The sequence below is a fragment of the Phalacrocorax aristotelis genome, chromosome 6 (assembly GCF_949628215.1).
Source record: "Phalacrocorax aristotelis chromosome 6, bGulAri2.1, whole genome shotgun sequence".
In the NCBI taxonomy this organism is placed as follows: Eukaryota; Metazoa; Chordata; class Aves; order Suliformes; family Phalacrocoracidae; genus Phalacrocorax; species Phalacrocorax aristotelis.
The window spans coordinates 24613953-24638604 of NC_134281.1; the positions used below are offsets into that span (position 1 = coordinate 24613953).

The following is a 24652-nucleotide window of genomic DNA, read 5'->3' on the forward strand; positions in this document are numbered from 1 at the left end:
TAACTAGCGATGGCACGTCAGGACACTTAGCAAAGGACAGCCTCCACTGAGCAAACGTTGCCTTAGCATGTAACACAAAGCCAATATGTAGTTAAAAGGATGCCAGTGTCTGTTCAGGACCGCACAATGACTTTCCAGGGTTACTTGCTTGGGGTGGGACGCTCCAGCCCTCGCTGGGAGCTGGCACACTCTTTCTCAGGTTATTTCCATTTTCCTTCTGGAGGGCCAAAGAACAGAGGAAAAAAAACTCCCCAGCAGGCCAGGGCTTGACCAAAGCCCGTGGAGAAGGTAGTCCCAACAGTCAGCTAGTCAGCCTGCTAGGAGAACATGACGAGTTGGGCATAAGCAGGCAAGTCCTTCATTTCGCTTTCATTTGTGGTAGTGGAGGGACCAGGCACTCTCAGGCACTAAAGTTAATGCAAGTTCTGCTCCACTCCACCCAAAACAGCTCCGAGCAATACTTTTTCCTCTGCCACGCTCTTTCAGAGGCAAAAGCCCTTTGGCTTATCCTAACACATATTTCGCGTTCAGATTGACTTGGTCTTTGCAGTCGATGCTCCCAGCACCCTGAATCATAGCATCACAGAATGGTTTGGGTTGCGAGGGACCTTTAAAGGCCATCTAGCCCAACCCCCCCTGCAATGAGCAGGGCCATCTGCAACTACATCAGGCTGCTCAGAGCCCCGTCCAACTTGACCGTCAATGTTTCCAGGGATGGGACAGCTACCACCTCCCGGGGCAACCTGTGCCGGTGTTTCACCACCCTCAGCATAAAAAATGTCTTCCTTATATCTGCTCTGAATCTACCCTCTTTTAGTTTAAAACCACTACCCCTTGCCCTATCACAAGAGGCCCTCCTAAAAACTCTCTCTCCATCTTTCTTACAAGCCCCCTGCAAGTATCGAGAGGCCGCAAGGAGGTCTCCCCGCAGCCTTCTCTTCAGTTGGGCTGAACAACCCAACTCCCTCGGCCTTTCCTCATAGGAGAGGTGTTCCAGCCCTCTGGTCACTTTTGTGGCCCTCCTCTGGACCAGCTCCAACAGGTCCATGCCTTCCCTGTGCTGAGGGCTCCAGAGCTGGATGCAGTACTGCAGGTGGGGTCTCACCAGAGCGGAGTAGAGGGGCAGAATCATCTCCCTCCACCTGCTGCCCACCCTTCTTTTGATGCAGCCCAGGATAACATTGCTTTGTGGGCTGCGAGTGCTCATTGCCGGCTCCTGTGAAGCTTTTCATCCACCAGTACCCCCAAGTCCTTTTCCACAGGTCTGCTCTCAATCCCTTCATCCCCCAGGCTCTATTGATACCGGGGCTTGCCCCGACCCAGGTGCAGGACCCTGCACTTGGCCTTGCTGAACCGCGTGATGTTCCCATGGGCCCACTTCTCGAGCTTGCCCAGCTCCCTCTGGATGGCACCCCATCCCTCAGGCGTGTCAGCCGCACCACTCAGCTTGCTGTCGTCTGCAATTTGCTGAGGGGGCACTCAATCCCGCTGTCTATGCCATTGATGAAGATGTTAAACAGTACTCGTCCCAGTACAGACCCCTGAGGGACACCACTCGTCCCTGATCTCCATCTGGACACTGAGCCATTGACCACAACCCTCTGGATGCGACCATCCAGCCAATTCCTTATCCACCAAGCAGTCCATCCATCAGATCCATAGCTCTCTAATCTAGAGAGAAGGATGATATGGGGGACTGTGTCAAAGGCCTTTTGGAAGTCCAGCTAGATGACATCTGTAGCTCTTCCCTTGTCCACTGATGTAGTCACTCCATCATAGAAGGCCACTAGGTTGGTCAGGTGGCATATACACACCCTGTGCTCTCCTGGGTTCCCTTTTGCATGTCAAATAATTGGAGAGAGTACTCTTCTGTTTTAAGGATTGACTTTGCTCTTTCAGGAGCCTGACAGAGCGTACTCCCTTAAATTTCACACGAAGAAGGAATGGAAAAGTCAAGGCTTCATCTTTGGTGGAAAACAAAAGTGGCTCGTTAGCCCTGGGGTCCCCCAAGGCACCAAACTGGGCTCCAGCCTGGAAGCTGCTGACGGAAGGGGATCTTGCACTTGTCTTGAGACTGAAATAGCTCACTCTTCAGCCTCACGAGCTGTTGCTAACAGCCCCCAAGGAGGTCAGAAAGCCCTTGGCTGTGGTTTCTGGTTGTTCTGGGGGACTGTGAACTCCTTGCTGCCCCTGTGACAGTGCCCAGAAAACAGGGCAGAGCTGTGGGCTCAGCCCTGGCTGGGCCTGTGTCCCAGCCCTTGGACAGAGCTGCCCGACAGGATGTGCTCCCCTCCCAAAGAGGGCAGCTCCCCTGGCTGTGCTCCAGCGGCTCTCCATGAGCGCCCTGAGGGCCATCCCCACACAGCCTCAGCCAGGCTGTGAGGTCACAGCAGGGCTATGACATCACAGAGCCGTGCTGGCTATAAATACTGACCTCTCAGCCCCCGGACCCATCTGCTGCAGCAGCAGCGGCAGCGGCAGCAGCGGCAGCAGCAACCACACGGCCATGGCCATCACCCGCCACCTCCTCCTTGTCCTCCTCGTCCTGGTGGCCCTGCATGCCAGGGCTGCCCAGGCTGCTCCATGGCAAGCACTGGAAGCAGGTAAGCAGGCAGCGCTGGTGCAGCCTTTCATGGGCCAGGGGGCTCTTCTCCCCAAGAAGCGTGGGTGATGGGTTTTTTCCCTCCAGACCTCTAGCGAGGCTTACCTCTGTGTGTGTGAGAGAGCTCTCCCAAGAAGAAAGCCCCAAAGGGCCGTATGTTGGCCCGGCTGCTCCTCAACGGGTGTTGCACATGGCCTGCAAAGAGTGTCTGAAGAGATGCCAGGAGCCACCCAAGACGTCCCCGGGTCCCTCTGCAGCTTTGCCACTCCCCACCTACATCTGGCTCCCACCTTGTTACCTGACCCCCTTCCAGTGTCTGCAGTTCACAAAGGCAGAAGTGGATCCCAACATGCGATGGAAACATTTCTCATCTGTGCTTGCTTCTAGGCGAGGGGCGTGCCAACAATTATCCAGCTTCTCGCCTCGATGTTGGTTTGGAGACCTTGGGGCATCCTAGAGGTAAGGGCTCAGCATCCCTTTCCTTGAAAGAATTAACATTGACACTGTGGCAAGAGCTTAGTCATGTGCCATTTTCCTGAAGGTCCTCTCGAAGTCGAGAGCTTCCCGACTTCTTGGCCTCTTCCTGTCCCCGAGCCTGAGAGCAATCCCACAGGTTAGGCAGTGGGAGGAGGGAGCAGTCACCTTTTAATCTTCTTGCCATGCGAAATGCAAGCTGCTCCTTCCGTGGCCGATGATGCGCAGACAACAGGTGATGGAGGCTTCTCTGGGTGTTTAGTTACAGACGTGCCCGTAGGGAGGACTTCTGCGGCTCCTCGGCTGGATGCTGTGCTACAGCGCAGCTGGCATCGCAGGGGTGAGTGGTCCATCTCCGCTGACCTTGCAGGCTAAGCACTGGTTGCCTGTAATTTATTCCTGTGAAATTGCACCAAATGCTTTCCCTGAAGGTCCTCCAAGAGCCAGGTACCAAGCTGAAGGAGGGAAAAAGTCCCCGGAGCCATCGCATGCCCTAAGGCAAATGCTGGAAGAACTGGAGAGAGGACACGGTGGGTGTCTTTCGCTCTGCCTTAGCCGTGAGATGTGACAACCGGAGGTTTTACATACAAGTCTGGGCACGCTGTAGCCTGCACAGCAGGAAGGGATCGATCAGGGCCTCGTTGCAGCAACACTGGCTTTCACACCTTGCAGGTGCTGGCAAGCCATAGAGATGGCGCAGAGCCTTTGCTGCCTGTTGTGCTTCAGGCCGAGTGCCAGAGGCAGCTGCAGTCCCAGCTTGCCCAGTACGGCTCAGAGGCGGCTTGTGCAGATGTCGCAGGCAGATTGGAGGGCCTGGCGCGTGCTGCACTTGTGCTCAGCTCACGCGCAGCACTGCTTGCCCACTGAGAGCCGGTTCCAGGTGGGGGTGAGGTCCCAAGCAGTGCTGCTTGCCCTTTCCTAGTGCTGAAGGTCGGGCGGAGATGCTGACTCAGCAGGCTTTCTGCCTTGTGCTCGATTTCCCATCTGCAGACCGATAGCTGGGATGGGACGAATGTGACCGATGCTGGGGCTTACAGGGAAGGGCAGGAGGGCCTTGCATAGGAGCCCTGCTCAGAAGGGCTGTTTCCCCGGCTGGCCTGGCTGCATCTTCTTCCCATCCTCTTTGAAGGAAGGCATTTAGCATCACCTTACCGTTTCCCAAAAACGCACTACGTGCTATGCGAGCCAGGAGATCGCGTGCAATTTCCTGGTCTCCCAGCAGGTCAGGCCTGGCTGTTGTTTGGACTATTGACTAGGCGCAGCCCCAAAAGCCCCGGCAATTTGTCTAAACCTTATTACCCATGCCTTTGAGAAGCACTGCCTCCCAAAGATGCCACCTCCCTGATGGGGAAGGCTTCCATCTAATCCAACTGTCCCACTTGGTTTCTCAAGGGACGGACCGAGAGGCTGCGCAGAAGGAGGCGTTTTTGGAAGGAAGCAGTGGTTCCCTGCCAGCCTCTGCTGAAGAAACAGAGGCGATGCAAGCCAACGGCATGCCAGGTAATTGCCGTCCCGTGGTCAGGCGGTGTCACCCATTGGGATCGCTATGTGTCAGCAGGCTCCTCCCCCAGTGCCGGCTCTGGCACGACACAGCAGCAGCCAAAGATGAAAGGGTTTTGGGTTCGAGGGATCGGGAACACGTTTCGCAGACGGTGGGAAACGTGACTCTTGCACAAACATACCTCCCGCTGTGGCTGCATCCCAGCGCTTGCCGTGAGTCCCTAGAGGCCCAAGGCACAAGAGCAGCACAGAGCGGGATCCCTCCCATGAGCTGAGGTCCAGAGCAATGCCCTGACTCCCCGACTGGGCAGGGCCTAGAGGGAACCTCCCCGTCCTCCTGCACCTGCTGCGCCTGGGCCGTGCCGAGGCTTTACCTGTCATCTCTGCTTTTTGCCAGGGCTGTCAAAGGCCAGAGGAGACCACCATGGCAGCGTACATGAATTTTTCCGCACAGACTCAGGTACTGAGCAGTCTCGCTGGGGTCCCTAAGCGGGAGACATGTCCCAAAACCTGGGAGCGGCTGCAGGTGGTGCCCATGCTGGAGAAGAGGCAGAAGGGGAGAGCAAGGCTCAAGGGTCTCTTGAGAAGGCCTGACTCAGTCCCCTCGGGGTGTGGGGCCTGGCCTGGAGGGAGGGAGGGAGGGAGGGTAGCGCGTGCCCCCCCCTGCTGCAGGGATGGTTTTTGTCCGTATCCCTCGAAGGAGCGACTGCTCAAGCAGCTGTGCTCCCCTGCCATGGTCTCCTGCCGGCCGCGTGAGTTTTGGTTGGTGGGACAGCCTGTTCCAAAGGGTGGGAGTGTACCTCCAGGCACCAGCACTGGGGGGAAACAGAGACCTTCCTGGACAAATCAGACATGCCGCGGGCTTCCCAGTGGTGCACAGGACGAACTAACGTTCCAAATTGCTCCTCCAGATGTGGTCGGCGAGACAACCCCAAGTGTTTCCAACCCCCAGAACACTGCAAGTTTTTACTGTCCCCAACATGTGCGAAGAGCCTGTATGATAGTCACAGCGGGAGTCGCCGTTTCCGTGCCACTTGAGATAGCATTGTGCTATTTCATGATCCGGTTGTGGAAGCACTTCTAATAGTGAGTAGTTGATTTCCGCACCGACTGCTTCCTTCCATGGCTGCTCATCGTAGCCACGAAGCATTCCTAGTCAGGCTGCTGTGGAGGGGCTAGTTAGTTAGGGCTTGGCCAAAAAACTCTGCTGAGGTTTCTGCTGCTGTCAGATGCTTTAATTGGCGTCTTGACTCCCGGGCCTTTGTCTCGAGAGCCCGCTCTCACTGGAGCCAGTGTCAGCTCAAACCGACCCTGCCTGGACAAGAGCAGCCCCAGGAGCGCCAGCCATCGGCAAACCAAGGTCAGGGATGAGAAATAGCAGGGGTGAGCTTGCCCTAGAAAGCGAGACATGTGCTAGCGCCCACTCCTGACCAGCAAAGCTGCCCCGAGGAATGCCCCTTCTCGCTGGGGCCATGAGGTGCAGGCGTCCACCTGGGCCAAGGTGTGCCAGCAGCTCAGCCCTTGCTGGGGCGCCTTGCCATCTCAGGGCCGTGCTGTGGATTGGAGAGTCCCCGTGTCCCATCTGGAGCTGAGGGCCTCAGCAGCCTCTTCTCTCCACAGGCATGCCTCTGCAGCTTCAGAAGCCCGCCGGGAAACCAGCAGCTACCCCTCGCGCCCGCAGAGCCGGACCCGCCGGCCCAGCACCCCTGAGAGCTGGACCCAACAACAGCGGCCGCCGCTTGTGCGTGGGAAACCGGCACGCCCGCCCTCCCCACGGCCCCTGCGCCCCCCCAGCCTGACCCCAGCAGCCTTCTTGCAGCGGGACCGGCCCAGCACCCTCCAGCACCAGCCCCAGCCTAAACGGCCCCCCCGCCCCCCAAGACCGATGGTCCAGCCCCCTGGCAGGGGCTGAAGGCAGCCCCGCCAGGGGAGGGCTTGGGGGTGCGCTGACAGAACCCCCACCAACAGCTTCGGGGATCAGCCGTTTCTCTACAAATAAAGAGGGACAGAGCTGGCACACACGTTTCCGGTGGTACAAACAGCAAACCCCAGGAGGCACCAGCACCGGCTGAGCTCCGCAGCCGGGCGCAGCCGCGGATGCCCACTGTGTCGGCAGGCAGGAGCCAGGCACGAGGCTCCTCCGGCCAGCGGCGGGGCCCCGAGGGGCTGGGGCAGCCCACAGCCATGGCCAGCAACACCAACCTGACCCACACGCGGTGCGGGAGGCAGTGACGGGGGCCCAACCTGGCCAGTTACACGGCCCGGTGAGGGTCCGTGGGCTCAGTAAACGATTGTTGCAGCGGGATCATCTGGCCACAGCGGACCTCCTCAGATGGCATACCCAGGAAAAGGGGGGAGCCATCAAATGCAGCTCCAGGGGCACAAGCCTGACAAGCAAATGTACTGGAGGCAAAACAAGGTCCTCATTAATTGATGGGCCCTTGATGGGCCCTAATTGATGGGCCATCACCAATTGGGGGTGCTGCAAAGGGTCTCCACACCTGGCTGCTGAGCCTGCTGTTAAGCAGCTCCCTGAGCCAGGCCTTTACTGCCTCGGCAGTAAGAAAGTGGTGACCACCCCACTGCTTGAAAGGCTGCCTGAGGCATTTGTAAGAGTTCAGCTGTGCTGCTCAGGCTGCGGCCACTGTTCACAGGACACCAAAGCAAACCACACACTGACAACCAAGGCCCTTTGCTGGTGCAGATCAGGCACTTTGGGCGAGGTACAAGAGTAAGCACGTGGCTTTTTAGACTAAAGGGAGGCTGGGCCCGCTCTTAGTTCTGAGGCCTTGGCTTAGATCGCAGTTATTATTGCCATCAAGGTGTAAAAGTGTTGAGGGGGAAAGGGGTTTAACGCTTCTCCTCCAGAAGCCTGGATGATGGTTTTGCCCTCCAGTGCTTCAGCGCGGGCTTCCCCTGTTTGCGTGTGAGCTCTCCGGGTCAGCGAGCCCAAGGGGCCGTACGTTGGTCCACCCGCTCCTCGACAGCTGTTGCACATGGCCTGGAAAGAGTGTCTGGAGAGCTGCCAGGAGCCAGCCAAGAGGTCACCAGGCTCCTCCGCTGCTCACCAAATTGGTGCTGTAGGTCACAGGGGCATGGGAGAGCACACAGGAGAAGTATCACGTGCTGGCCTTGCTCCAATGTGCCACCCTGGGCTTCGCCCACAGGCAAGGGACCCTAGGCTAGGCCAGCTTCGGGTTTGATGCCTCCCTCCTGTTGAGAGAACAGCAGGACTGCGGTCTTTCGTTCCAGCCATTTGTCACAGGCTCATTGATAGCATGAAGGTGCCCTAACTTTAGACACCTGGGCTGCTGCCACCTGCTCCAGTCCCCTCATCTTCATCTTTTTGGCCCTGCTCTGCGCCCGCTCCAGAAGGTCCCTGTCCTTCCTATGCTCTTTATTACCACCGTACACCCCGTGGGATAAACACCAGGGGAGAACCGCAGCTGAAGTCAATGTAATAGGAAAGACCCAGCCTGCCCCTGTGCAAAAGACAAGAGCAGAAAGGGGAAATTGGCCAGCACCCTCAGTCAACACTGAGCACAAGAGTTGGCGGAAGATGCGGTTAGACAAAGGGCTCCCTTCCAGTCCCTCAGAAAGGGCTGCCAACTCCCATTTTATGGTAATTGGTTGTATTTCCCTCATGAATTCCTCATCATGGTCCTCCGGGGTCTGTGTTGGGAAATGGAGTGACACCGTACGACATGGGATCCAGCGGATGTTAGGGGTGTGACCCCAAATCCATCAGCGCTGAACCGAGCCTGCCACCATGCGGGGAGCTGGGGTCAGAGCTTGATCCGTGGAGCCGCTGCCCCCACCGCTCAGGCTGCCAGGCCTGAGCCAATGGCTGCAATTAGGGATTGATTCTTGACAACGCTCCTCCTTCACACGCAAACCTAACTAGCGATGGCACGTCAGGACACTTAGCAAAGGACAGCCTCCACTGAGCAAACGTTGCCTTAGCATGTAACACAAAGCCAATATGTAGTTAAAAGGATGCCAGTGTCTGTTCAGGACCGCACAATGACTTTCCAGGGTTACTTGCTTGGGGTGGGACGCTCCAGCCCTCGCTGGGAGCTGGCACACTCTTTCTCAGGTTATTTCCATTTTCCTTCTGGAGGGCCAAAGAACAGAGGAAAAAAAACTCCCCAGCAGGCCAGGGCTTGACCAAAGCCCGTGGAGAAGGTAGTCCCAACAGTCAGCTAGTCAGCCTGCTAGGAGAACATGACGAGTTGGGCATAAGCAGGCAAGTCCTTCATTTCGCTTTCATTTGTGGTAGTGGAGGGACCAGGCACTCTCAGGCACTAAAGTTAATGCAAGTTCTGCTCCACTCCACCCAAAACAGCTCCGAGCAATACTTTTTCCTCTGCCACGCTCTTTCAGAGGCAAAAGCCCTTTGGCTTATCCTAACACATATTTCGCGTTCAGATTGACTTGGTCTTTGCAGTCGATGCTCCCAGCACCCTGAATCATAGCATCACAGAATGGTTTGGGTTGCGAGGGACCTTTAAAGGCCATCTAGCCCAACCCCCCCTGCAATGAGCAGGGCCATCTGCAACTACATCAGGCTGCTCAGAGCCCCGTCCAACTTGACCGTCAATGTTTCCAGGGATGGGACAGCTACCACCTCCCGGGGCAACCTGTGCCGGTGTTTCACCACCCTCAGCATAAAAAATGTCTTCCTTATATCTGCTCTGAATCTACCCTCTTTTAGTTTAAAACCACTACCCCTTGCCCTATCACAAGAGGCCCTCCTAAAAACTCTCTCTCCATCTTTCTTACAAGCCCCCTGCAAGTATCGAGAGGCCGCAAGGAGGTCTCCCCGCAGCCTTCTCTTCAGTTGGGCTGAACAACCCAACTCCCTCGGCCTTTCCTCATAGGAGAGGTGTTCCAGCCCTCTGGTCACTTTTGTGGCCCTCCTCTGGACCAGCTCCAACAGGTCCATGCCTTCCCTGTGCTGAGGGCTCCAGAGCTGGATGCAGTACTGCAGGTGGGGTCTCACCAGAGCGGAGTAGAGGGGCAGAATCATCTCCCTCCACCTGCTGCCCACCCTTCTTTTGATGCAGCCCAGGATAACATTGCTTTGTGGGCTGCGAGTGCTCATTGCCGGCTCCTGTGAAGCTTTTCATCCACCAGTACCCCCAAGTCCTTTTCCACAGGTCTGCTCTCAATCCCTTCATCCCCCAGGCTCTATTGATACCGGGGCTTGCCCCGACCCAGGTGCAGGACCCTGCACTTGGCCTTGCTGAACCGCGTGATGTTCCCATGGGCCCACTTCTCGAGCTTGCCCAGCTCCCTCTGGATGGCACCCCATCCCTCAGGCGTGTCAGCCGCACCACTCAGCTTGCTGTCGTCTGCAATTTGCTGAGGGGGCACTCAATCCCGCTGTCTATGCCATTGATGAAGATGTTAAACAGTACTCGTCCCAGTACAGACCCCTGAGGGACACCACTCGTCCCTGATCTCCATCTGGACACTGAGCCATTGACCACAACCCTCTGGATGCGACCATCCAGCCAATTCCTTATCCACCAAGCAGTCCATCCATCAGATCCATAGCTCTCTAATCTAGAGAGAAGGATGATATGGGGGACTGTGTCAAAGGCCTTTTGGAAGTCCAGCTAGATGACATCTGTAGCTCTTCCCTTGTCCACTGATGTAGTCACTCCATCATAGAAGGCCACTAGGTTGGTCAGGTGGCATATACACACCCTGTGCTCTCCTGGGTTCCCTTTTGCATGTCAAATAATTGGAGAGAGTACTCTTCTGTTTTAAGGATTGACTTTGCTCTTTCAGGAGCCTGACAGAGCGTACTCCCTTAAATTTCACACGAAGAAGGAATGGAAAAGTCAAGGCTTCATCTTTGGTGGAAAACAAAAGTGGCTCGTTAGCCCTGGGGTCCCCCAAGGCACCAAACTGGGCTCCAGCCTGGAAGCTGCTGACGGAAGGGGATCTTGCACTTGTCTTGAGACTGAAATAGCTCACTCTTCAGCCTCACGAGCTGTTGCTAACAGCCCCCAAGGAGGTCAGAAAGCCCTTGGCTGTGGTTTCTGGTTGTTCTGGGGGACTGTGAACTCCTTGCTGCCCCTGTGACAGTGCCCAGAAAACAGGGCAGAGCTGTGGGCTCAGCCCTGGCTGGGCCTGTGTCCCAGCCCTTGGACAGAGCTGCCCGACAGGATGTGCTCCCCTCCCAAAGAGGGCAGCTCCCCTGGCTGTGCTCCAGCGGCTCTCCATGAGCGCCCTGAGGGCCATCCCCACACAGCCTCAGCCAGGCTGTGAGGTCACAGCAGGGCTATGACATCACAGAGCCGTGCTGGCTATAAATACTGACCTCTCAGCCCCCGGACCCATCTGCTGCAGCAGCAGCGGCAGCGGCAGCAGCGGCAGCAGCAACCACACGGCCATGGCCATCACCCGCCACCTCCTCCTTGTCCTCCTCGTCCTGGTGGCCCTGCATGCCAGGGCTGCCCAGGCTGCTCCATGGCAAGCACTGGAAGCAGGTAAGCAGGCAGCGCTGGTGCAGCCTTTCATGGGCCAGGGGGCTCTTCTCCCCAAGAAGCGTGGGTGATGGGTTTTTTCCCTCCAGACCTCTAGCGAGGCTTACCTCTGTGTGTGTGAGAGAGCTCTCCCAAGAAGAAAGCCCCAAAGGGCCGTATGTTGGCCCGGCTGCTCCTCAACGGGTGTTGCACATGGCCTGCAAAGAGTGTCTGAAGAGATGCCAGGAGCCACCCAAGACGTCCCCGGGTCCCTCTGCAGCTTTGCCACTCCCCACCTACATCTGGCTCCCACCTTGTTACCTGACCCCCTTCCAGTGTCTGCAGTTCACAAAGGCAGAAGTGGATCCCAACATGCGATGGAAACATTTCTCATCTGTGCTTGCTTCTAGGCGAGGGGCGTGCCAACAATTATCCAGCTTCTCGCCTCGATGTTGGTTTGGAGACCTTGGGGCATCCTAGAGGTAAGGGCTCAGCATCCCTTTCCTTGAAAGAATTAACATTGACACTGTGGCAAGAGCTTAGTCATGTGCCATTTTCCTGAAGGTCCTCTCAAAGTCGAGGGCTTCCCGACTTCTTGGTCTCTTCCTGTCCCCGAGCCTGAGAGCAATCCCACAGGTAAGGCAGTGGGAGGAGGGAGCAGTCACCTTTTAATCTTCTTGCCATGCGAAATGCAAGCTGCTCCTTCCGTGGCCGATGATGCGCAGACAACAGGTGATGGAGGCTTCTCTGGGTGTTTAGTTACAGACGTGCCCGTAGGGAGGACTTCTGCAGCTCCTCGGCTGGATGCTGTGCTACAGCGCGGCTGGCATCGCAGGGGTGAGTGGTCCGTCTCCGCTGACCTTGCAGGCTAAGCACTGGTTGCCTGTAATTTATTCCTGTGAAATTGCACCAAATGCTTTCCCTGAAGGTCCTCCAAGAGCCAGGTACCAAGCTGAAGGAGGGAAAAAGTCCCCGGAGCCATCGCATGCCCTAAGGCAAATGCTGGAAGAACTGGAGAGAGGACACGGTGGGTGTCTTTCGCTCTGCCTTAGCCGTGAGATGTGACAACCGGAGGTTTTACATACAAGTCTGGGCACGCTGTAGCCTGCGCAGCGGGAAGGGATTGATCAGGGCCTCGCTGCAGCGACGCTGGGTTTCGCACCTTGCAGGTGCTGGCAAGCCATAGAGATGGTGCAGAGCCTTTGCTGCCTGTTGTGCTTCAGGCCAAGTGCCAGAGGCAGCTGCAGTCCCAGCTTGCCCAGTATGGCTCAGAGGCGGCTTGTGCAGATGTCGCAGGCAGATTGGAGGGCCTGGCGCGTGCTGCACTTGTGCTCAGCTCACGCGCAGCACTGCTTGCCCACTGAGAGCCGGTTCCAGGCACGGGCGAGGTCCCAAGCAGTGCTGCTTGCCCTTTCCTAGTGCTGAAGGTCGGGCGGAGATGCTGACTCAGCAGGCTTTCTGCCTTGTGCTCGATTTCCCATCTGCAGACCGATAGCTGGGATGGGACGAATGTGACCGATGCTGGGGCTTACAGGGAAGGGCAGGAGGGCCTTGCATAGGAGCCCTGCTCAGAAGGGCTGTTTCCCCGGCTGGCCTGGCTGCATCTTCTTCCCATCCTCTTTGAAGGAAGGCATTTAGCATCACCTTACCGTTTCCCAAAAACGCACTACGTGCTATGCGAGCCAGGAGATCGCGTGCAATTTCCTGGTCTCCCAGCAGGTCAGGCCTGGCTGTTGTTTGGACTATTGACTAGGCGCAGCCCCAAAAGCCCCGGCAATTTGTCTAAACCTTATTACCCATGCCTTTGAGAAGCACTGCCTCCCAAAGATGCCACCTCCCTGATGGGGAAGGCTTCCATCTAATCCAACTGTCCCACTTGGTTTCTCAAGGGACGGACCGAGAGGCTGCGCAGAAGGAGGCGTTTTTGGAAGGAAGCAGTGGTTCCCTGCCAGCCTCTGCTGAAGAAACAGAGGCGATGCAAGCCAACGGCATGCCAGGTAATTGCCGTCCCGTGGTCAGGCGGTGTCACCCATTGGGATCGCTATGTGTCAGCAGGCTCCTCCCCCAGTGCCGGCTCTGGCACGACACAGCAGCAGCCAAAGATGAAAGGGTTTTGGGTTCGAGGGATCGGGAACACGTTTCGCAGACGGTGGGAAACGTGACTCTTGCACAAACATACCTCCCGCTGTGGCTGCATCCCAGCGCTTGCCGTGAGTCCCTAGAGGCCCAAGGCACAAGAGCAGCACAGAGCGGGATCCCTCCCATGAGCTGAGGTCCAGAGCAATGCCCTGACTCCCCGACTGGGCAGGGCCTAGAGGGAACCTCCCCGTCCTCCTGCACCTGCTGCGCCTGGGCCGTGCCGAGGCTTTACCTGTCATCTCTGCTTTTTGCCAGGGCTGTCAAAGGCCAGAGGAGACCACCATGGCAGCGTACATGAATTTTTCCGCACAGACTCAGGTACTGAGCAGTCTCGCTGGGGTCCCTAAGCGGGAGACATGTCCCAAAACCTGGGAGCGGCTGCAGGTGGTGCCCATGCTGGAGAAGAGGCAGAAGGGGAGAGCAAGGCTCAAGGGTCTCTTGAGAAGGCCTGACTCAGTCCCCTCGGGGTGTGGGGCCTGGCCTGGAGGGAGGGAGGGAGGGAGGGTAGCGCGTGCCCCCCCCTGCTGCAGGGATGGTTTTTGTCCGTATCCCTCGAAGGAGCGACTGCTCAAGCAGCTGTGCTCCCCTGCCATGGTCTCCTGCCGGCCGCGTGAGTTTTGGTTGGTGGGACAGCCTGTTCCAAAGGGTGGGAGTGTACCTCCAGGCACCAGCACTGGGGGGAAACAGAGACCTTCCTGGACAAATCAGACATGCCGCGGGCTTCCCAGTGGTGCACAGGACGAACTAACGTTCCAAATTGCTCCTCCAGATGTGGTCGGCGAGACAACCCCAAGTGTTTCCAACCCCCAGAACACTGCAAGTTTTTACTGTCCCCAACATGTGCGAAGAGCCTGTATGATAGTCACAGCGGGAGTCGCCGTTTCCGTGCCACTTGAGATAGCATTGTGCTATTTCATGATCCGGTTGTGGAAGCACTTCTAATAGTGAGTAGTTGATTTCCGCACCGACTGCTTCCTTCCATGGCTGCTCATCGTAGCCACGAAGCATTCCTAGTCAGGCTGCTGTGGAGGGGCTAGTTAGTTAGGGCTTGGCCAAAAAACTCTGCTGAGGTTTCTGCTGCTGTCAGATGCTTTAATTGGCGTCTTGACTCCCGGGCCTTTGTCTCGAGAGCCCGCTCTCACTGGAGCCAGTGTCAGCTCAAACTGACCCTGCCTGGACAAGAGCAGCCCCAGGAGCGCCAGCCATCGGCAAACCAAGGTCAGGGATGAGAAATAGCAGGGGTGAGCTTGCCCTAGAAAGCGAGACATGTGCTAGCGCCCACTCCTGACCAGCAAAGCTGCCCCGAGGAATGCCCCTGCTTGCCGGGGCCATGAGGTGCAGGTGTCCACCTGGGCCAAGGTGTGCCAGCAGCTCAGCCCTTGCTGGGGCGCCTTGCCATCTCAGGGCCGTGCTGTGGATTGGAGAGTCCCCGTGTCCCATCTGGAGCTGAGGGCCTCAGCAGCCTCTTCTCTCCACAGGCATGCCTCTGCAGCTTCAGAAGCCCGCCGGGAAACCAGCAGCTACCCCTCGCGCCCGCAGAGCCGGACCCGCCGGCCCAGCACCCCTGAGAGCTGGACCCAACAACAGCGGCCGCCGCTTGTGCGTGGGAAACCGGCACGCCCGCCCTCCCCACGGCCCCTGCGCCCCCCCAGCCTGACCCCAGCAGCCTTCTTGCAGCGGGACCGGCCCAGCACCCTCCAGCACCAGCCCCAGCCTAAACGGCCCCCCCGCCCCCCAAGACCGATGGTCCAGCCCCCCAGCAGGGGCTGAAGGCAGCCCCGCCAGGGGAGGGCTTGGGGGTGCGCTGACAGAACCCCCACCAACAGCTTCGGGGATCAGCCGTTTCTCTACAAATAAAGAGGGACAGAGCTGGCACACACGTTTCCGGTGGTACAAACAGCAAACCCCAGGAGGCACCAGCACCGGCTGAGCTCCGCAGCCGGGCGCAGCCGCGGATGCCCACTGTGTCGGCAGGCAGGAGCCAGGCACGAGGCTCCTCCGGCCAGCGGCGGGGCCCCGAGGGGCTGGGGCAGCCCACGGCCATGGCCAGCAACACCAACCTGACCCACACGCGGTGCGGGAGGCAGTGATGGGGGCCCAACCTGGCCAGTTACACGGCCCGGTGAGGGTCCGTGGGCTCAGTAAACGATTGTTGCAGCGGGACCATCTGGCCACAGCGGACCTCCTCAGATGGCATACCCAGGAAAAGGGGGGAGCCATCAAATGCAGCTCCAGGGGCACAAGCCTGACAAGCAAATGTACTGGAGGCAAAACAAGGTCCTCATTAATTGATGGGCCCTTGATGGGCCCTAATTGATGGGCCATCACCAATTGGGGGTGCTGCAAAGGGTCTCCACACCTGGCTGCTGAGCCTGCTGTTAAGCAGCTCCCTGAGCCAGGCCTTTACTGCCTCGGCAGTAAGAAAGTGGTGACCACCCCACTGCTTGAAAGGCTGCCTGAGGCATTTGTAAGAGTTCAGCTGTGCTGCTCAGGCTGCGGCCACTGTTCACAGGACACCAAAGCAAACCACACACTGACAACCAAGGCCCTTTGCTGGTGCAGATCAGGCACTTTGGGCGAGGTACAAGAGTAAGCACGTGGCTTTTTAGACTAAAGGGAGGCTGGGCCCGCTCTTAGTTCTGAGGCCTTGGCTTAGATCGCAGTTATTATTGCCATCAAGGTGTAAAAGTGTTGAGGGGGAAAGGGGTTTAACGCTTCTCCTCCAGAAGCCTGGATGATGGTTTTGCCCTCCAGTGCTTCAGCGCGGGCTTCCCCTGTTTGCGTGTGAGCTCTCCGGGTCAGCAAGCCCTGAGGGGCCGTACGTTGGTCCACCCGCTCCTCGACGGCTGTTGCACATGGCCTGGAAAGAGTGTCTGGAGAGCTGCCAGGAGCCAACCAAGAGGTCACCAGGCTCCTCCGCTGCTCACCAAATTGGTGCTGTAGGTCACAGGGGCATGGGAGAGCACACAGGAGAAGTATCACGTGCTGGCCTTGCTCCAGTGTGCCACCCTGGGCTTCGCCCACAGGCAAGGGACCCTAGGCTAGGCCAGCTTCGGGTTTGATGCCTCCCTCCTGTTGAGAGAACAGCAGGACTGCGGTCTTTCGTTCCAGCCATTTGTCACAGACTCGTTGATAGCATGAAGGTGCCCTAACTTTAGGCACCTGAGCTACTGCCACCTGCTGGGCCAGTTCCCGGCAGGGGCGAGGTCCCAAGCAGTGCTGCTTTCCCTTTTCTAGTACTGGAGGTCCGTCAGAGATGCTGACTCAGCAGTCTTTCTGCCTTGCTCTGATTATAGGGCCTTATTGCAACAGGCCCTACTAAAAGGCCTTAGATTTACAGGCTGCTGTTGAGCTTTAGAGAAGCAGAACAGCAACATGGGCTGTAGCAAGGTGAGAAGGTATAATGAGCTGCCTCCGAGTGAGCTTCAGCTGCAAAGGGATCTCTCTCACTGTCAAACCTTGCAGCTGACCTGCAGCTCTTCCTACATATCCTAGCAAGCATTAAAATTTTCCTTTACCAACAGAAAAGAAGAAATCAAGGGAATCCATTCTCAACACATGTGGCATCGGACAGCAGAACAGCCTCGCACCTTTCTCTTCCACAAAGTAGTAAGAAAAAATTATCTTTTGATATATATTGTATTTAATTTTACATCTGTGTTGACAGAGAAAATGACAAACAACCTGGTGAGAGCACCAGTGAGTGCCAGCTGGTGTTTGCCTAGATGTGGGCTGTTACCTTCCATTTACATTCTGTGTGTCACTCACCAAGACTGGAATTTGCTCTCCCTTTCACACTTACATGCCCTGGAGAGAGCCAGGCCCCTCACAGGCTGCACAGCTAGTTTCAGGGCATCACTATTGCAACTCAGTAGCTTTTTATCAAATTATTTTGTATCTCTGTGTGTGTGTCAGTAACAGTAACTCATTTGCAGATCATTTACATCTTAAGATACATATTCCTGGGTTGTTGGTTTTTTTTTGAAAAATGAAACTACCCATGGAAAAAACAATCTTTTAAATAGTAGCTAAATGCATTTATCTTCATTTTTCAAAGAAATGACAACATCAAAAATATTTTTCATAGTAAAGAAATCCAGATGGTTGTCCCCATTTTCCCCACCAACTGAGTGTTTAATTGTCAAACTATTTTCACAATTCTGGGAAAACAAAAATATTCTGACATTTCTGTAGGGAAAAATACATTATATTTAATTCTTAATCTTTACTCAAGGAAGCACTAAGGTACACTAGTGAGAACCAACCTGCTGGAGAGGCTCTTTTCCAGCTAGAGATTTGTACCTAATCACAACCTGATAACCCACAACCTTGGCAAATCCACTCCTTTTCAAAGATATTTTTGAGGATTTTTCTTCTTCTGTGTGTTTGCAAAAGTACTTCAGGTGTAGGGCATTTCTGACAAGGTAACCTGTTAGTCTCTGGAGATGGCCTTTAGCACAGCAGGCTCCAGGAAGCTCCTGAAGACATGATCTTCATTTGCTTCTCGAAGAACTCACTCTCTCTTCTAAAACGGGGAATCGCTTTAAGCTTTCTGCTGCTCTGTTGCATTTCAAGGCTGTCCCTGTTGAGTGGTCCCTGCTCCTCTGGCTGGAGATGCAGTGCCCATGCAGTTCCCAGCCTGTTTTCCCATGGAACTGATTTAGTGCTGTAAAAGACATTACCTCTGCAAAAACAGCTCAGCAGCATTTGAGAAGCTTTATATCTGTGTTTACATTAGCTTGTTGGATTCTCTGAACAAGAGCTTAGCTTTTGTTGAATGATATATTTCACCTGGCAGAAGAACTGATGCTGTGTTTCTTATGGAGGCTAAACTCCTGTTGACTTTAATAGCTGTTTGGCCAGCATAAGACCTGGAAAACCATTTAATGGAGCCATTTAGTACTGAAAATGGCCCAATATATGTATGAAAAGAGCTTGTTTAAATGTTGGAGCTGATTAGAGCATGCCTTAAATTAGTCCACAGCAAATCTTTCTCCCTCCATCGCCCATGAGCAGCATTTTTAACATAGTTCTTTTCCCCAGAAACTAAACTGCTCATTTTTGTTCTGGAAAAAAAAAGTAAATATATTGTGTATTCCCATCATCATCAGAATGAGCTGCTTAATAAAAAATACATTAACTCAGACTGTGGAGTTATTTCCTTGGATTGCAACACTATCTAAAGGATTTCTGTAAATGGTTATGAAACTGGCTATATCATCCCTTGAAAATGTAGAAGCGCTATAATCTTTAAAAGCAGTTCGATACAATGCTACAGCCTGTAGACATAACTCTGGAGTCTTCCACAGCAATATAAAAGCTTTAGTGATTAGGTCTAAACTGATACCGATGTCTGTCTTGCATCTGGAGCAAACTGCACCAAAAGTGCTGGCTGGAGGGGGACTCTGGCTGCAGGTAACGCACCGCTCTCAGGACGTACACTATCATCCTGCATTAGGACTGTGCTTGGGTGGAAATAATATCTGGAAAAGGAAAACAAGGTGACAAAAGACCCTGGAGTCCCCTGGCAGGCAGGTCAGGACGCAGCTGAAACAAAGTCGACCCAGAAGGGCTGCCCAGATCAGATCTCTTCCAAGCCCACCACACTTGGAGCCGCTCAGGGTTTGAATGAGTCCAGAGCTCAAGCTTTCTTCCGAACCTGCAGCAGTCACCACAGTAAAATAAAGCTAATACTGTTCAACTCTTGGGAACGAGTCTCAAACTGAGTTAGCTTGTAGCCTTGCTGCTCTAGTCACTGTCCTGCTTAACCCCAGCTGCACCCTGCTGTGCTCTAAATTTAGAGTAAACTGCTCTTACTTTCTGTTGCATGTGTTAAGGTCATGATACAGAAACTCTCAGGTAAATCAGTGTGAGCAGACAGCCAGCTCCAAAAAGAGACCCACACCTAGAAGATAACCTTTGGATATTTTGAGAGTACAGACTTGCAGCCCTGAGGAGGGAAATAAAAGTCCAGGGACACACTGTCTCTCCTTTTATGAAAATGCTTTGGAGAGGTACTAGGAAGCCACAGTCTTTATAGCTAAAGCTCCTCTGCCCTGTGAGGACAGGAGCTTTCTCTATGGTTTTTTCCGACATTTGCTTTACCCTGGAAAAGATAAGAGGCATCAAATTTATTATGCGTCTTCAGTAACTGAGCTGAGCCAGCTGCTGTGTCTCTAATTAACAACAGTTTTTAGAAAACTCACCTCAGCCTTTTCCCTGTATTGCAGAATTTAAACAGTCAGCAGCATGTCCCCAGCTCCTGCTCCAACACTTTACCCGGCCGCTATCCAGAATGAGAAACAGAACAAACATTATGGATACAAACATGCAATTTGTGCTCTTGGGTTGAGAATACGGAATAAAGCATGGGCTCTGAAAATGACTGAAAATGAAGATGCCTACTGCAAATATAAGAGACATGCTGCTATCCACATCTTTGCAGCTTGCTAAGTTTTGGTTAGCTTCAGATGGCCCTCCATATATGTTTTACAGATGAATCTTAGTCTTTTCAGTCTTCGTCCTTTGTTTTATTTTTCTCTTCTGAAAAGACGGAGCAATACAGGTCAGAAGCCCTAGGATCACATTTGCAGAAGTCATCAGGTGTACAGAAAAATCTCAGCTGTACCCTCACCAACTCACCAAGGGACCCTAAGTCTATTGGGAGTCAGAGATGTGAAGCAGAGAGAGATCATGGGGTGGAGGATGCTGTGAAGGATAAGAGGGGTCTCTGCACTCAACAGGTCTCACAGGAATTTGTATATTGAAAGCTACAATCTTGTCTGACTGTCCCAGAGGTCAGAAAAACTCCCCCTCATGTACAAAACTAAAAGCGAAGAGCGGAGAGCTACCAAGATGATCAGGGGGCTGCAGCACCTCCCTTATGAGGAAAGGCTGAGAGACTTGGGCTTGTTCAGCCTGGAGCAGAGAAGACTGAGGGGGGATTATATCAATACCTATATACATATCTAAAGGGAGGGTGTCAGGACGATGGGACTAGGCTCTTTTCAGTGGTGCCCAATGACGGGACAAGGGGCAACTGGAACAAGTTGGAACACAGGAAGTTTCACCTAAACATGAGAAAAAACTTCTCTCCTGTGAGCGTGACAGAGCAGTGGAACAGGCTGCCCAGAGAAGTTGTGGAGTCTCCTTCCCTGGAGACATTCAAAACCTGCCTGGACGTGTTCCTAAGCCCCCTGCTCTGGGTATGCCTGCTCAAGCGGGGGGTTGGACAAGATGATCTCCAGAGGTCCCTTCCAACCCCTGCCATTCCATAAGTCTGTGATTCTGTGAATTGTAAATATCAAGAAACAGCCATAATGCCAAGATGACAAGTATTTTCTGTAGAAAATGTTTCCCCTTCCTTGTTTACTAAAAGCTTAATGACTTTTCCTAAAACACACAAAACCAAACCAAAACCCCCAACCTTCTCTTACAGAAGTGGGACCTGCCGAGTTCAGACACCCATCTTCTTCATCCTCTAGAGCATCCCCACCCCATGATCTCTCGCTGCTTCGCATCTCCAACTCCCAATGGACCAGGGTTCCTGGGCAAGTCAGTAAAAAACCCAGGTGTCTGTAATGCTTTTCCCAATGTGAAAATTTAGGTGGCACAGCAGTAATTACTGAAGACAAGAGTCAAGGTATGTATGCTCTCTCACCCTTACAGACACTGCACCCTTGGCCTCTCCTCCAAAGCATCCTTACTTTCTGAAAGTAGCCCACGTCCTACACTCAGCCCTGGTGTGGAACGAAAGGGGAAACAGGTCAGCTTTTCGCTACTGCATACCTCTGTCTTAAAATTCTTCCATATTACTTTTGCTGAAAACCGTTCAAAGTTTACATATTTCTCCACTTGGGTGTAAAAGAAGAGAACTACATGTAATACATTTGATGGGAAAGGGAAAAGCCCCAACACAACCATGTTGTCCCTGCAAAGAACAAAATCCTTTTGCTGATGAACTCGATATGTGAAGTACCACAAGGTTCAGATTTCCTGCCAGAATTTCATGTCACCCATCCAAACGTAGTCAAAATATTTCCTTAATAAAAAACAAACCCAGGAACTCTGATAAAAACCTGGTTTTAGTTGTGACCAAGGTAAATGTAGACATGGAACAGGAAACAGTGTTGCAGTTGGACTCAGCTGTATGGCCAAATCACCTGAAAGCAAATCCCTTGCAGTTATTGTGGGCACTTTAAAATGTGTTTGCTAACTTCGAAATGAATAATGAAAAAATGTCTCTTTTCTTAAAAAGACAGCTATATTGTCGTGTAATGAAGAGCAGATGTCAAAAAGTATTTCAAAGACTTGAAAAAAAAAAACCCTTAGAAAAATAGCACAAAGGCTACACTCGCTAACTTTGCTGGAGCTTCTCTAGTCTCCCTTACAAACCTTTATCCTACATGTGTTGTCACTTTGCTAATTTGAAAGCACAGTCCCTGGGAGCTCCGGTATGCATGGTCAGTGCTCATCCACCACTTCCACTGCACAGGTGTGTCACGAGTAGGGAATCTCTTCCCGGCAGCAGGAAATTTCCCTTAGTGCAACTGGCAGCACAGAGGGGAAATTTGCAAGTCAGACGTGAAGGGAAGGAAGCTTGCCTCAAAGAATAAAGTGTGAGGCGCAGCCAAGTCCAGGAGATGCATAGGAGGGATGCACATCATGCTCCAGGGACGCGTGCCCTCCCAGCCACGCTGCCAGCCCTGTGCATGGGCAGTGCTCATCCTTGTCCTCCCTCCTCTGCAAGCACAGTGGGGGCCAGGGCAGGAGCCAGGACTCTGCCACCAAGAGAAAAGGGCTGGATCCTCATCGGATCTATCACAGTGGAATTGCTTTGGCTTCAGGCAGCATTGCCAATTTACACTGCTGAGAAACCAGCTCATTTTTTAAAGTATTTAAACTGCAAAACTGAGTTCAATTTTAATGTACGATTTTATTAGAGGCCAGAACTGTGACCAACTGTTTATCTGGTGTCTGGCCCAAGTGCTGATAAAGACTTGGCTGAAATTTATATAATCTGCCATTAATAAATGCAATTGCATAGTCTCAAGGCAAGACAGGACCACTGCTGGCTCCATTAGTGGTACGCTCAGCAGAGGCCATGGATTTAGTCAGTACAGAGACAAGACTTAATTAATTTCTTGGCCCTAAATGCTGGTATTTAGGTCAGGCCCAAGACAAAAGACTATGTAAATCTAAAGGCTCCACGTCAGAACTGCCAGGCTTTGCTAATATGAGCTCAGTTGCTTTAATACAACCCAACGCCCTACTTTATAATTCCAGTGACCCATCTAAAGCAAATATTGGCTCCAATAACCACACTCCAGTTAAAGTGATAAGCCCTGAAGCTGATATGATAGATGTATGAGCTTAATTTTACACACTAGAAGTAGTTCTGCTGAAGTGCAGTGGGACAGAGCCCAGCCCATAAACACCTTTTCAGAACTAGAGGCATTGAGATCAGAGACAGAGAAAACCTATTACATCGTGTAGTCCAGGACCCCTCTCTGCTCTCCCCCTATCCTACTTTTTTTTTTTATGCCCTTTGGTGCTTTGTGAGCTGGCACAGACTGTCTTTGTGCTTTTCCTTTGCCCAACACTTCACCCAAATACCAGGATCCCAGCTCCTGATGGGGTCTGCTCAATGATTTCTGCAGGGAGCTGCTGAACACCCCAGGGCAAAATGCTGTAAGGAGAAATAGCACATGCAAGCTGACAAAGAGCTGAATATACAGGAATAACTTACGTTTCCATTCATGATGCCTGATCAGAAGAGAATTAATTCAAGGAAATAAATTTATTTGGCAAATGCCATCATATTTAAATCCAGCTTAATATAAAGGTCCATATTCCATTGCCTATAATACATTTAAAACTTACGCTTACCATTAACAGAATGTATACAAGTCTGATCCTTAAGTAAGCTCTGCATATTTAAGGAACCTATACTTAAATGTACATACACTTTATAGTTCAAATTCATCCTTTGAAAAATTCCATAGCCCTATCTGAAAGCCAAGAAATATTTCTTTTCAAGATCTGTGATGAATGAGATCCAGACACAGGACTGTTTCACAAAGTATCATCCATGCCAAAATGTTTAGCCAAAGAAAAATTCCAGGAACGATTATGAGGATCTAAATATCAAAGACCCATTTCTGCTGTATTCCAAGCAAAAGAGAAATTTATAAATGCATGGATAAATCACTTAAAAAGTACATGTCAGAAGGCATTAAAAGGCAGGCACCTAAAATAATTTCTAAAAGATTACTAAATGAGTAATTTTTGGACTGTCTTTTCAGCGTCTAATATAACATCACTGTGATCTAGTGCTGAAGGATCCCAATATGCTTACTTATTATTCCTCTAGATAATCGGACTCTGCAACAGGGTAAAATTCAAAGACGACAACACAAATAACAATAAACACTGCAGAATTTCACTGAAAAAAATTTTAAAACTCATCTAGGCTCTTTTCTCTCTCTATCTCCACCTACCTTGAACTACTCCAATACTTCCAACCAGACAGGACAAAAATTCTTGGCATCAAAGGTTACACCACTGCTAAAATTTAGCTCCGGGTATGAAGTTGTCCAGAACAAATTTTCTCTGACAGCTCTTGCCAAGAGACCCAGCTTGCAAGTCCTCCTCCTGGTCTGTCCACCCTGCTCCCCACCTCCATTCTTAAATACCTTCAGGTGGTGGGATCCCTACGCCCACTGTCTATGGGTTGCCATTCAACTCCAAACATTTCCAACTTGCAGTCCTACCACTGCTGATCTCCAAAGGAAAGGGACCTGAGAGGAGGCAGAAAGCTGACCTCTGCTAAACAATGTCTGAAAATACCAACAACAGACGAACTGCTGAAGGTTGCCTAAGTTCCTATCAATTGCATCTAATTCATGGCAGTGCAAATGAAGCAGTAATGGAGAAAAACCCTGTTTACAGCCACTAACGAGAGAAGAATTTGGCCTTTTTTGAATCCAGGACAAAACCTGACTGTGCAGGGGTGAAAGAGCACACATGGTGTATCTCCTGCTTTCCAAGGAACACTGCTGCTGTCATGGGGTTTTCTGCCAGACACCTTGACCGCGACACTGCTCAGCCATCCCTCACCACAGCGATGCTGGTGGAATGTCCAGGAAAAACTGGATAGCCCAGAGCTCTGAAGACCCTCCTCAATTTGGCTCTTGTACACAGGGGTCCCTCAGGTCTTGAGATGTGACCAAGATTCCCTTTTTTGGCATCCCAAGCATGGCAGCCCAACTAGTGGTTATTTCTGTGCTAAAAAAACCCCACAACTGAACCTTGACATACCTATAACCATTTCTGTTAACATTGATGAGAACAGATCTTGATTAGAAGACAGCAAACATTACAGCACTTAGGCCATTAACCAGTGACTCGGTAATGGTGTCTGTTTAAAGAACAGAAACATATGATTTAAGACTTAGGTGAA

General features: G+C 52.8%; 1 long non-coding RNA gene across 2 annotated transcripts; it reads left to right on the plus strand.

Moving 5' to 3' along the window:
- The first annotated feature begins 11619 nt into the window (after positions 1–11619).
- LOC142058346 (uncharacterized) lies at positions 11620–13130 on the plus strand. Of its 2 annotated transcripts, XR_012660924.1 has the most exons (4): positions 11620–11688; positions 11812–11889; positions 11981–12079; positions 12942–13130. It is a non-coding gene; the product is annotated as an uncharacterized LOC142058346 (long non-coding RNA). The 2 variants fall into 2 exon arrangements; XR_012660923.1 differs by having other exon boundaries at positions 11812–12079.
- Positions 13131–24652: the final 11522 nt, after the last annotated feature.